We start from the raw sequence: 12,284 nt of genomic DNA on the forward strand, positions 1-12,284 counted from the left end.
GACTCCCCTTCCCTGCCCCTGTCCCAGGTGTGGTAAGGTGGGGCAACATGACATGGCACCTCCCATGTTCTGGGAGAAATGGTGCATCAAAGCACTTGTGCAGTACAGTGGGGAGCAGTGGTGACACATAGAGGGTACACAGGGGTGCATATGCACCCCCTGAGAGCACTAAAGCACCCCCTGACAGCCAGTATTCCCCACTTAGGTGACAGGCAGGGGGGCAGGTGGGAGTGTTAGTACCCCCATGAAAGTACTGGCTGGGGGGGTAGGGACACCAGGAGAAGTGCCACTGGCACTTCCAGGTGTCCCCCTGGCACTTCTGGGTGCACTGCTGGCCCTTCTGGGTCAGTGCGATTGGCTGGTGGGGGTTGGGGAGCGGTCGCTGACTCAGGAGGCACCAGTCATCCATAGTGGGAGCCCACAGCCAGGGAACTGAGGGTGAGGTCAGGCCATGCTTACGGTCAGGAACCTAATCAAATTGTGATTTTTGCAGAGTTTGCAGAAATCGTGAAATCAGGTGATGTCTGAGAAATTTGTGGGGAGAAAGAAAGTACTAAAACTAAAATGTTGGCTCCCCAGTAGGAAAGTGGGGAGGCAGGCTGCCAGCATGAAGGCGAGCAGGCAAGATGGCTGTTTCCCCTGCCTCTCACTGCTGATTGGCTGATAGGGCCAGTCAGTGGAGAGAGGCTTGGCCACATAATGGACAGCAGTCTCAGCAAATCAGTGGCAAGGGCTGAGGCTGTATGATGGACAGCCCTCTTAACCAATCAGCAGTGGGAGGTGGGACAACTGGCGCCCTTTGTCCAATCAGACAAGGAGAGTTGTGTTGCAATAAGCTCATGAAAATGGTGGCAGACTTCATGTTCTGCCTACAAATTAGCCTCCTGCCTTCTCGATTTGGATAGGTCCCTACTTATGGCAGTGGGGATGTTTCTACCCACATGGTATGATGGGGTTGGGTCCTATCCCATGTGGTGCACAGCTCAGGAGCTCTGTAGTTTGTGTTGGTGTAGCCTGAAGACCACTTAACAGTTGGACAGCCCTCTCTTATGAGAATGTATATATGTGTAATGGGTGTGCACCTTCATATTGTGGGGGGTAATTTAGGGACTAACTTTTGACAATGTCTCTTCTTTTCCACATTCGCTGAATTACTAGGACTCCTACTGTAGACAGAGATATTTTGTACAAAATAACAGTTTTCATGTTTTATGAAGACAAAGTATGCCTTCAAGTTGTTTTACAGATGGTTGAATGATTTCTCCTTTCTGTTGACAAACTTATTGGAGCAAATAACAAACAATTTAATCCTAAAATGACATAGAAAAAGTTTCTGGATTTTTAAGTTTTTTGATTCCAAATACAAGATTTTTCTTTTCAACATCTCAAGAAAAAAAAAGATGTCGGTATTTGGATTGTAGACACTAATTGTTGAAACTAATTCATAGATTCATAGATTGTAAGTCTGGAAGGGACCTTGGAAGGTCATCAGATCCAGCCCCCTGCACTAAGCAGGAAAGATAACTGGGGTTCAGGTGACCCAGCAAGGTGACTGTGTAGTCTCCTCTTGAAGATTTCCAGGGTAGGTGATTGCTCCACCTCTGGAGGGAGCTTATTCCACAGTCTGGACACATGGACTGTGAAGAAGTTTTTCCTAATGTTGAGCCTGAATTGGTGTCCCAGGAGTTTGTGGCCATTACTCCTAGTTTTCTCCTTAGGTGCCCTGGTGAACAGTTGCTCACCAAGCCCCTGATGTACTCCCCCAGTGTAGCAGTAAGCTGCTACCCCTCAGCTTTCCCCCCTCAGCTTTCTTTTCTTCAGGCTAAAAGTTCCAGATCCCTCAGCCTTTCCTTGTAAGGCTTGCCATGTAAGACTTTAATCATATGGGTGGCTCTTCTTTGGACTCTCTCAAGCTTGTCTATGTCCTTGTTAAAGTGTGGCGCTCAGAACTGGATGCAGTACTCTAGCTGTGGTCTCACTAGTGCTGAGTAGAGTGGAAAAATCACTTCCCTGGTTTTGCTGGAGATGCATCAATTGATGCATGCCAGAGTATTATTTGCCCTACTGGCTACAGCATCGCACTGCTGGCTCATATTCGTATTGTAGTCTATTATTACCACCCCCCCCAGTCCCTTTCATTCATGGTACTAGTCTGTTTTGTGCTGCCAAGCCTGTAGGTGTGTTAGGGGTTGCTCATCCTGATGTGGAGCACTTTACATTTTTCAACGTTGAACTTCATCAGATTACAATCTGCCCAACTTGCTAGCCTGTCTAGGTATGTCTGTATCTGTGGCCTAGCTTCAAGTGTGACCACACTTCCCCATAACTCGGTGTCATACAAGAATTTGGCCAGTGAGCTCTTCACCCCCACATCCAAATCATTAATAAACATTTTGAAAAGTACTGGACCAAGCACTGACCCCTGTGGGACACTGCTACCTACTTCTCACCAGGATGACACAGATCTGTTCACTACAACTCTCTGGGTCCTATCCTGCAGTCAGTTTCTCACACCTGACTGTCTCAGAGTTAAGCCCACAATCGTCCAATTTTCTCATGAGGACATTGTGGGATACTAGATCAAAGGCCTTTTGAAAGGCAAGGTATACAATGTCAACCTGCTCTCTCATGTCCAGGTGGTGAGTTACCTGGTCATAAAAGGAGATGAGGGTGGTAAGGCGAGACCTGGCTGTGACAAAGCCATGCTGGCCGTCATTCAGAATCTTACCGACTCACTGGGTGCTACTTGGTTGGGGGGAGGGGTGAAATCCCCATTGTCCCACACTGTGTGGGGGCTCTGCATGAGCCCCCCAGCCCCTCTCCACTGTCCTATCCCCCCCGGCTGCCCCACCCACCCCAGCTCTGGCTCCTTAAGAAAAAAAAACAGAAAAATCTTGGACTCACTATTCCTGCTGGTGGGGGGTGATCCTTGCTGCCTTCCACTGGGCCCACACTGTGTGGGGGGCTCTTCCACAAGCCCCCCAAAACCCTGAGGCCACTGCAGAAGCAGAGAGTTCTGAGGTTTTTCTTGTTTTTTTTTGGTGGGTGGGGCAGCCATGGTGGGGCTGAGACAGTGGGGAGGGGGACTCGTGGCAGGGCCCCCCATGGAGCATGGGGCAGTAGAGGGCAGCCGGGATAGCCCCCCCACCCGGCAGTATCCGGTGAGTCTGGACTTTTTTTTTAAAGGGCGCAGAGCTGGGGTGGGCAGGGCAGCCTTGCACGGGGCTGAGGGAGCAGGCAGGGGCTGGGGGCTGGCAGGATTCCCGCTATGGTCCCTTGCCTGCCCTCTACTTACCAGCTCCTAGTCCAGCTGCAGCTCCAGGCTGCAGCCACTGGGGACTGTCTGAATCATCTTTTTCCAAAGATTCAGAGAGCTTCGACTCAATTAGGACCTTTTAATTGGTCCCCTGATTCGATTCGGATTCAGAAATTTGGCCACTGAATCGGACCGAATCTTGTCCAAATCAAATCACCACCCAAAGCTTTGCACAGCCCTAGTGGCCACAGCTCTGGTTTTGGCTCTGGGCTTGGACCTGAAGCTGGAGCTGACCTACAACCTACCTCAGGCCAGGATAGCTCATTTAGTCGGGGAGAGGGAGTTCACAGTTGGGGAAGTGTGAGGGAAACTGTGGAGTTGGGAGAAATAGGGGAGATGCACATATACAGCTTGGGGGCAGTGCAGGGGAGACCAAGAAGCCTGTCCCTTCCCTCTCAACTCCCCCTTATTTACATATGGTTCAATTTTTGCTTAAAAACTCTTAAAAGAAATCACACTTAGAATTTGGAGGTTACCAGAACTTAGCACTCTTTGGTTCATGATGAAACTTGGTGAACACTTTTTGGTTGTATTGTTTTAAAATAAAAAGAACACAAAGCTTTATATAATCCTGGACATAATTTGATATTTTGATTTCCCCTCTTTGTGTGAAATATTTAGTTTTTTCAAGGCTCCAAAATAGTTTCCCCTTATGTTTCTCCTTTTATCTCTTTCCTCACACTGTCCATTCCACCCATGATTTATGATCAATTGGTCTCCTTCCACCCTTACACCCCGGCACTTTCTGAGATCCTAATGATACTTTGAGTTTTAATGATGTACACACTTCTATCCTGTAATATATTACAGAAGTGTGTGTGTTAATCATGTGCATGCACAGAAACCATTTGCTAACTCATGGTGTTCTTAACTTTACAGTTCAGTCCTACTGGTTTAATTGGTCTGAATCTCTGTATCATTCCCCATTTCATAGGCTGTAAAATGAGATTGTAAGGTCTTCAGGGAAGGGACATCATCTTTATATGTCACAAAATGCCTAGCAAGCTGCACTATGAAGGGTTAAGCACATTTAGTGCTAGAATATTTTGTAGCTATTTCAATATTAAGATCTACATATCATACAACATAATTTTCCAGCCATCATGCCCCTTTCAAAGTCAATGGGCCAGATTATATTCCATCTATTAGGCATCTTAATGGATTTAGGCACAAAATATCTCTATGCCACTTTGTTTAAGCTCCTGAAAATCCGTTAATACATTGAATTTTGTAACACAGCACCAGCTTTCCTTTAAAACTTTACTTTAAAAAGGTGGAATGGGATCTGGTCTAAGTCACTTGTCTTGGTTCCAGAGGTTTCTAATTTACACAGCTGCAAATAGGTACATGGTCAAAGATGACCCCAGTTGAAATAGTTGTATCACTCCTTGTATGCTCTTGGTTGTACAAATGGGCTTGTTTAATCACTCCCGTCAGATAGACCATAAAACTTGGAAAAACCTGCATCTTCAGAGCTCAGGGGGCAACTTACAGCACACAGTGCATACAGCACACAACTTACAACACCTTGCATGTCTGGGCTTTGTATTTGGCTTCAAAGTCATTGCAAGATGAAAGAGAGATCTGAAGATAGAGGATCATTTTATTCATGGCAAAAGTTACTTTTAATTAGAAACCGATCTTAAATCTTACCTTTGTAAACTTGTTTTGGGAGAAATGCCCTATTTAACATTCAGGTATTTCACAATAAGAGGTTGATTTTTTTTTGACAGGAATTAGTAGCATGCTGTAAGTTTTAATGAACTTGCCTACATTAAGGAGATAGAAGAGAAAGGTTAACATGCTATCTGTCAGATATTACTGCTCATCATCTGGGAAAATTTAAATCATGAAAAAGAGACAGAGGCTGACTTGGTTAGATCTGCTCTGTTTCTTGTTTTGTTCCAGATCCCATGGCCAAGCATTAAGTCTGTCACATCTACAGTATTTCAAGTTAATTTAGCAGCTCTAATGAGGCCAATGTAATGTTTCTACACTGAACAGAACACTGGTATCTAGATTTGTGGTGTGTCACCTCTGGATGGAAAATTCATTTCAATCTTATTCAGTAATTCCAAGACTTCTCATTATTTCTACCCAAAATAACAAGCTTCCCCCAATCCCTCCCTGCTCCTGGAAATAAGCCCTTGAATAACTCAAGACTGGCAGTTAAATATTTGTTAAAATCCATGTTTAGAAATAACCATAGAGAATGATCATGTCATTTAGACAGGAAAGCAGGCTGTAACTGCATTTCTTGAGAGCTTTGGTAGAGAAGGGGTTTTTTTTTAAATATATATTTTATCCACAAATGTTGAATGACTCTTTTCTTTTGTATATCTGGATTAATACTTTATGTAGGTTTCTTTTTTTCTACTATTCCTACTCAGGACAAATAATTTATGTAAATAACTTGTATTCTGAGGTTTCTACTTTTCTGGATATTTTGAGTTGGGAATTTTTTCACATAACTGATTTGAGCCCTGTGGCTGGGGAAAAGAACAGCAGACTTTTCTGAGAACAGAAAAAGTATTTTTCTTAATCAGTCAACCAACACTGCTATCAGATGACCAAAATGGATGACTTTAAACTCCAGAGGTCTGCTGGGCAAAAGTTTATGAGTTTGTCAGACTGTCCACACAGGTTAAATCCAAGACAGGGTAAGAAATGGCAGATAAGCTTAAATGTTTGAGTCAAGGAAAGAGAATATGAATGAAAAAGAAATAGTATCCTTGGGTATTTTTTCTATTTTATGACATTAGGAAACTTCATTTAAAACAGTGGGGGCCAGCCTTTATGGTAAGTGTGTCATAAATTATCCCTTCACCCCCCCATGTGCCACTGCAATCCCCTTCCCTTCCTCAATTAGTTGCTCTCCTTTCTGCTTCCTGCCCTGTGTTCCCTGCCCCATCTGCTGCTGTGCTTTGTGCTTCCTGCCCTATCTATGCTGTGTTGGCTGCCTCCTCCACAATCTGCCATGTTCCACATAGGGTCTGCCCATGCTACCTGTGGAACACAGGCTGCAAATTGGCCACCGCTTGATCTAAAAGATGTACCATAATATGTATGGCTTTAAGATGATCTTTTTATATTATCTTGTCATATGTAAGACCATATAGCATGTGAATTATAGCAGTTGAAAGCTTGGCAGGAAAGTTAGAAGTTAGTTAACATTAGCAAGCTGTCATTAACAAGCTAACCTAATAAGATAATAAATTAGTTTATTTAAAAGCAGTCATTACACTTGGATAACTAAGTAATTTGTGATTAGAACTTTTATTAAAATCTCTACATGTAGGCACAGTTCTAAGCTAATACATAATGTTATTTTTTGATAAAATATCAGATTGATACTTTAAAGTTAATTAGCAGTCTGATCAGCAGGTTCAGTTAAAGACTTGTCTTAAGTGGAATGAGAATAAATAATATTCTATAGCTATTTTAAAAAAGCAAAATTTTAAGGTGATCCACTTTACTTTTAATCATCATGAGTAGCATTCTTGCTCGTTATTTGGATGGAGAGTTTGGAAGGCTTTTTCCTTTCAAAGACTCTTTCTTTTGTTTGGTTAGTAATACAGAGCTAGGAAAGTAACCATGGTCACAATTAGTTTGATGTGCCAGGCATGAGAGGTCAAAATAACAGGAAGCTTACTGGAATAATTTAGCCCTGTCAGAATTCATGTGCTTGGGGGACTGTTGTTTTATAGCGTGAGTAGCAGGTGACACTGAAGGTAGCATTGCAAGTGAGGGGGAGTGGAAGAATGATGTAGATGAGAAAAATAATATTCTCACTTTTAAAAATGATTTCCTTTATACTTCATGAGTACTTACCAGTCTCTGAAAATATTAAAATGTAAAAGAATAAGACCAAAAAAACCAGAACATTGTTTTAAATTAAAATTAATTGAAAGGCTAAAAGTGTTTTGGCAGCTGTCACCAGATGGCACTGTGACACATAAGGTATGTTTACACTGCAGGGCTGGCTGGGATCTGTCCCGGTCTGGGACAGAACACAGCCAGCTCTGGGCTGTGAGGAGAGCGCTCCGTACTGGGAACTATCCCAGTCTGGAGCAGGTCCCAGTCAGCTCTAGGCTATGTGGATAGTGCTCCGCATAGCCTGGGGCTGGATGGGAACTGTCCTGCTTCTGGTGATACCCATAGTGGTTCTTAGTTTGGTCTCTGATTTAATATATGTATTCATTAGGGATGTGCGAAACTTGGGCAGCTGTTTCATTTTGGAGATGTTTCGGCACATTTTGGCACCCAAAATGCCAAATCTGAAACTAAAGGAAACCATCCAAAACATTTTGGATGTTTCAGAAAGTTTTGGAGGCAGGCTCATCGGGAAACAGACTCATAAGAGAGAGGGGAAAGAGGGAGGGATGGACTGGTTTGCTATTGACATCTGTAGCTAGCCAGTGTCTGTGATATGTTGCTGAGGTCCCTTCCAATCCCAGTGCTCTGGGGGAGGGATGAAGGAAGAACATATAAGGTTGTTTGTGAACTGCTCTCTGCCTTTTGCGAGATCTGTTTCCTGCAGCATGACCAGCAGAGCACAGCATCTGAAGGGTCTAGGCTGGTAGGTAGTTTCTTGCTACCAAGTTGTAGCAACCCATTAGCCAATCCTTTCCCACTTACCCTTGCCTACCATCCCTATTGTTAATCCCTTTCAAATATTTCTTCCCAAAAAATCCTCTTATTTATTCATTATTTTTTTTCACCCCAAACAAAAAGAAAGCTGTGCTTTGCCTGGCAGTGTCTCATCACTGTACAAGAGAGGACTACACATATACAGCACATGGACACACATTTTCCAGCATGCCAAACATGAAGCTTAACTGGAAAGGCAGGTGCCAGGTCTTCTGGCAGGGGAGTGAGAGGGGGCAGAGGGAGATCTGTTAGTTTGCCTTACCCTGCACCAAACTTAGATGCCCCCTCTTTCCTAGCAGCCATGAGGGCTCTGCTGCTCATGGCAGCAAGGAAGTGGGAGCAGTGTCTGCACCTGCACCACCTCCACTAACACCAGCAATAATAATAAACCCCAGCACCACGAGCATGACAGTCTCCTCCATCCCAATTTCAGTTCCTAGCCTGAGCCTTCCAGTGCCAGAGGAAGAGCTAGATCTAGAATCAGGGGAACTCAGTGCCATAGCCAGAGAAGTTCTGGGGAACGAGGGGAATCTGTGTTTGTGCTCCACACCCCACAAGTTCCCCTAGAGCCAGGTCTCATTCTCTGGAAAGCATCTTGGAGGAGGTTGAGGTTGTGGAGGAAAGTGGCTCAGCTGAGTTAGCTCCTCCTGTTGTGCCTCTGCCTGTTAAAGAGGGGGATAAGGCAGGATCTACACCCAGAGCCCAGAAGTGAGGGGGCAGTGTAACGTGTGGGATTATTCTGAGGTGGCAGGTGATCCCACATATGCTATCTGCCTGCACTGCCAATGCAAGACCAGCTGGGGCAAGGACAAGAAACACTTCAGTACCATGGGGATGCTCATGCATCTCAAGAGGCACCACCTCCTTGCCCCCGTGCTCCTCCTCAGCCTGGCACCAGTGGAAGCATGCATAGAGGAAAGTCCCCCTTTCGCTCCAAAGCCTCCATCCCCCAGAAGCAGAGGTAGGCCACCTTGGACCAGTGTGGGAAAAAAGAAGGGAAAGGAGGGCATGTTCCAAAGGTGAGCAAGGTCACTCAGAGCGTAGGGGAGATGCTTGCTTTGGATGGCCATCCCCTTTCCTTAGTTGAGCAGCCAGGGTTCAGGTGGCTCATGGTGCTCATGGCCCCATCATACCACATACCTGCATGCGCCATCTTCAGCAGGACAGTGGTGCCCTCCCTGTATGAGGCATGTAGGGAGTACTTGAAGGAGGAACTGAGCAAGGCAGGGCCACAGGTGGCCTTGCACTTCACTTTGGACATCTGGAGCAGCCGGGGTGGAGATCATGCCTACCTCTCCCTTACAGGGCACTGGTGTGATCAGTCAGGCTGTTGGTGGGCTCTGTTTCAAGTGGAGGTGATGGATGAGTCCCACACAACAATGGAGATCATAGGAGCCATGAACTGCATGGTGCAGGGGTGGCTCATTGGGCAGGGTAAGCTCACCTGTGGGTTCATGGTCATCGACAATGTGGCCAATATGGTCAAGGTGGTCCATGATGCCAACTTTGTTGACATCCATGGTGTAGCACAGAAGTTCTACCTTATAGTCAGGGCAACCTTGGAGGGGGACAGAGCTGCTGGGGAGAGTGCCGTCACAACCAGCCAGCTCATTTCAAAATGCAGGAAGGTTGTGGGCTACTTTCATTGGAGCATCAAGGGGGATAAGATGCTGTGGGATAAACAGGCAGAGCTGAGCATCCTGCAGCACAAAATCATGCAGGATGTGGAGACTCAGTGGAACTCCACAGACCTGAAGGCTGGTCGAACAACAGAAGGCCATCCCTGACAAGGCCTTACTTGGGGAGATTGGGATCAGTGCCCCCCTTAACAAAACAGAATGGGATACCATCTCCCAGATCTTGTTGGTCCTCAAGCCATTCCTCAAGGCCACCAAGAGTCTCAGTGCTGGCGATGCCCCCCCTTAGCCAGGTGATCCCCATAGTGAGGGAGCTTCAGAACTGAATGGAGAAGTTCCAGGGGATTGATGTTCGTGGGTGGGGCAAAATGCTGTCACAAGAGGTGAAGTACTGGTAAAGCAGTGCATCAAGTGAAGGAGTGCATCAAGAAATGGCTGGATCCATTGCAGTCCAGTACAGTGCACATGCTGGTGGCCATGTGTGATCTGAGGGTTAAGGGGAGTGTGTGTGTCAGCAGAATCCTGGATTACTAGACAGAGGTGCTGGTGAACAGAGTGCAGGAGGCACAAGGGCACAGGTGGGGGGATGTAGAAGAGGGGGAACCACTGTCCCGTGCCAGCACTCCATCCATCAGCCAGTCTCCTCCACCACAGGTGCTTCCAATGTGGGCCAAGGGCATGGCTTCCATGTTGGGGTCCAGAGACCCCAGACCCCAGCATCGGGCAGGTAGTGCTAAGGTCTCAGTGGCTTCCTATCTTGCTGAGGATGTGGAGCCACTGCTCTGAGACCCTTTGGCTTACTGGGCAAGCCACAGCCATGTGTGGCAGGATCTGGCCACAGTTGCCTGGGAAGACCTGTCTTGTCCACCGACCAGTAGCAGGTAAAAGTGGAGAGGTACCTGGAGAGTAAGATATTGGGCAGGTTATAGTGTCATAAATCCAGGGTCTATATTGAGTCCATGAGTTTCTGTATCTAGCCGGTTGATGAAGAGAAGTTCATAGGCTCGTCTGTGAAAAATGGTTTATAAATTCCCTTTCAGGATCAGGCCTGAGAGATTGGAGAGAGATTGGTTTTCTTGTGAGAGAGATTGGTTTTCTTGTGAGAAATGTGTCCCCACAGGTAATTGGGTATTCTTGTATGTAATAGATTTCTGGTGTGCATTCATTCTAGTGCCCAGTTGCTGCTTGGTGTCTCCTACATATTTCCATCAGGGCATTTGGCGCACTGGATGAGATATATACCATTTCTGGAGGTACAGCTGTAAGATCTAGGAGTGGTGATGGTTCTTTTGTAGGGTGTAGTAATTGTGGGGGTATTGGATATATGTTGGCAGATTTTGCATTTCTTGTTATGTCATGGTCTGGATCCATTTGGTGTGTTTTGGGCTGTAGGACGTTTGCTTCTGGTGATGAGGTTAGCAAGGTTTGGTGGTTGTTTGAATTTCCAAAACACTTTTCACAGATGAGCCAATGAACTTCACTTCATCAGCATCCTAGATAAAAAAACTCATGGACTCAATATAAACACTGGATTTATGATGCACTGTAACCTGCCTGACATCTGACTCCACAGGTACCCTCCCATTTTTACCTGGCTGCTATATCTCCCTTCCCCCCACCCCTCCCAGCCCATCTCTCACCCCCTGACACCTCAATTTAGATTTTCCTGAAAGCTTGCTAAGATATATTTCCCCAACTATTCAGTTGGTATAATAAAAGATATCAGAGGTACCCTTGAGTGGCCTGTGCTGGGTCCAGGACCCAAACTGGGGTCTAAGGGCCAGGGGCCCACCATGAGGAATGCCCAGAGCAAGAGGCTCGGGATTCTAACTGGCCTGAAGGTAGGGCCAGAGCCTAAGGGGGACCCAAAGGTCCCAGAGAGGGAAGCACAGCTGGAGGGGTTGAATAATGCAATGTGTGAGGCTGCAGTGTAGGGGAGGTACAGAGCTGTGGAATGGACACTACCCCAAGACACCTAAATGGGCAGCCTCCCACCAGGGAAACATCTGAATCAGTTTTCCATCAACGTGTGCCAGAAAAAAGAGGGGCGGGTGGTTGGCCCAGAAACAGGTGGGTGGGTGGAGATCTAACCAGCACTGGGAAGGCCCACTGTTATAGGCTACCATGGCTGCTGTTTTCATCTCACTGTGCCTTAACACACACACGTCACTTGTTTTACTTTGAACAGTTTGAGGTACAGTTTCACAGAAATGCCTGCATCTATATCCTTGAAACTTGGCAGGCTTCATGTACTCAGAAGGGGCTACTATCCCTAAAATTTTCATCTGAATCAGGCAAGAAATGACAAAGTTATAGGCATTTTAGTGATTTCCCATTATAGCCTATGGCCGAATCACCAAAACAGCATCTAAACTCCAAAACAGATTCAGCCAAATCGAAACGGAACAGTGATCCAAAACACTGAAATGAATCACTGTCCCTCCCAAATGGATGAATCCAAAACTGAATTGAAACAAAACTGTTTCTCACAACCCTAGTATTCATTGGTAACCCTTGGGACAGGTACCTTCTTGTGATCTGGTAGGGAGGATTGCCTCAGTACTATTTTGCCTATCTATAGGACTGATGCTATGTGTAAATAAATAAAACAATATTGCATATATACAACATACTATGTCACAAATTTGTTCCTATACTAGAAAAACAACTTCCAAGGTGCC

General features: G+C 45.8%; 1 long non-coding RNA gene across 1 annotated transcript; it reads left to right on the forward strand.

Moving 5' to 3' along the window:
* The first annotated feature begins 1,662 nt into the window (after positions 1–1,662).
* LOC109322608 lies at positions 1,663–10,273 on the forward strand. Its single transcript, XR_002104432.1, has 3 exons — positions 1,663–1,676; positions 1,772–1,773; positions 10,138–10,273. It is a non-coding gene; the product is annotated as an uncharacterized LOC109322608 (long non-coding RNA).
* The last annotated feature ends 2,011 nt before the right edge of the window (positions 10,274–12,284 follow it).

The sequence above is a fragment of the Crocodylus porosus genome, unplaced genomic scaffold (assembly GCF_001723895.1).
Source record: "Crocodylus porosus isolate Cpor-Errol unplaced genomic scaffold, CroPor_comp1, whole genome shotgun sequence".
Classification (NCBI taxonomy): Eukaryota; Metazoa; Chordata; order Crocodylia; family Crocodylidae; genus Crocodylus; species Crocodylus porosus.